The sequence below is a fragment of the Pteropus vampyrus genome, unplaced genomic scaffold (genome assembly GCF_000151845.1).
Source record: "Pteropus vampyrus isolate Shadow unplaced genomic scaffold, Pvam_2.0 Scaffold22417, whole genome shotgun sequence".
NCBI classification, from domain to species: Eukaryota; Metazoa; Chordata; class Mammalia; order Chiroptera; family Pteropodidae; genus Pteropus; species Pteropus vampyrus.
In genome coordinates, this window is record NW_011911198.1 from 1 (window position 1) to 1,799 (window position 1,799).

At 45.5% G+C, this 1,799-nt stretch overlaps 1 pseudogene; it reads left to right on the forward strand.

Moving 5' to 3' along the window:
• The first annotated feature begins 1,330 nt into the window (after nt 1–1,330).
• On the forward strand, nt 1,331–1,449 carry LOC111735299 (annotated as a pseudogene).
• Nucleotides 1,450–1,799: the final 350 nt, after the last annotated feature.

Below are 1,799 nucleotides of genomic sequence, written 5' to 3' on the forward strand. Positions count from 1 at the left end.
AAAGTTATTGCTGCTGCTGTCGTGTGCCTTTAAAAATTACCACTCCAGCGTGTGTCTCTATAAATTTTTTTCTCTGTTGCCATTTCGTGTGAAACTTGGGAAAAACAAAAGTGTGTACGTCATGAAATTTGTTCGCTGCTGCCATCTGGAGGGCATTCTAGAAATAATACCTGAGTGTTTGTTATGAATACTCATCTGCTGCCATATGGTGAGCATTTTCGGAATACATCACAGCGCATGTCATAAAATGAAATTTTGTTGCTATCTCATGTGCATTCTGAAAATAAACTCCGTGGAATGTCATTATGAAGTTTTCTGATGCCATTTCGTGTGCATCTTGTGAAAAGCACAGGAGTGCTTGTCATGAAGTCATTCTCTGCTGTAGTCTTGTGGGCAATTTGGAAATAATATCCTACTGTAGATCATCTTGAACACTCCTTCCGTGCTGCCATCTGGTGGTTATATTGGGAATAACACCATAGCACACATCATAAACAGTTATTTCTTTCGCTGTCTCATACAGTTAGAAAATGACACCCAAGGACATTTGGTTAAATAAAGTTCTTGTACATGGACATCTCGTGCATATCTTGGAATAAACAAAAAAGTACATGTCATGAGAAATTATTCTCTGCTGCCATCTGGTGGGCATTTGAAAATAACAGGCAAGTTTATATTAATATAAAAAGTTATTTGCTGTTGCCATCGTCGCGGCATTTTGGGGATAGCACAGGAATGCATGTCTTGAAAAGTTATTTCTGCTACTATCTTATGTGCATTTAAAAAATGACTCCCTAGGATATGTTGTTATAATGTTTTTTTTTCTGCTGCCATTTTGTGAGAATCTTGGGAACAACACAGCAGTGCTTGTTTTGAAAAATTGTTCTCTGCTGCCATGTCGTGGATATTGTGAAAATACCAGTGTATTTCATAAAAATATTTTTTTTCTGCAGCAATCCTGTGCGCATTTTGAGAATAACAGAGCGTAGATCATCATAAAAATTAATTTTCTGCTGCCATCAAGTGTATGTTTTATTAATAACACCTGAGTGATCATGAATATTCATTCTCTACTGCCATAAGGTGGCCATATAGGGTCTATGTCATCATAAAACTTTACAGTCGTCTGCCATCTGGTGGGCCTTTGGGGAATAACACCGTGGTGCATCTCATGAACAGTTATTTCTGTGGCTATCATATGTATTTCAAATTAGCACCCACGTGCATGTCATCATAAAAATTTATTTTCTGCTGCGGTGCAGGCGTGGATGTCTCCGGCACCCGGGAGGCCAAGCTCGAGCTCTTGGGGCAGCAGGTGAAAGCCTCTCCTGTCCACGGCCATACCACCCTGAATACGCCCCATCTTGCGTGATCTCGGAAGCTAAGCAGGATCGGGCCTGGTTAGTATTTGGATGGGAGAACACCTGGGAATACTGGGTGCTGTAGGCTTTTGCCTCCTCCTTTTGCGAGACACCCCTGCGTCTTTCCCTTCTGCGAGACGCCCGTGCGTCTTTCCTTTCTGCGCCGGACCCCTGGCAGGACTCTGAGCACAACGACACTCCCTGAGCTCCCCGCCTGTCCCGGGGCACAGGGCACGGGGCCCTGGGTACGGGGCTCAAACCGCTTCCCTGCCCGAGTCCGGCCCCGGCATGACCATCCTCTGCTGTGGAAGCGGCCTCTTCAGGGCGGCCGCAGGGTCTCGGGGTCACAGTCGGGGTCCGGCTCAGTGCATTGGTGCACTCTTCTGCGTGTCCTGTCCTGTTCTCTGTGTGGACAGGCACGGGCTCGCGCTCTCTCGC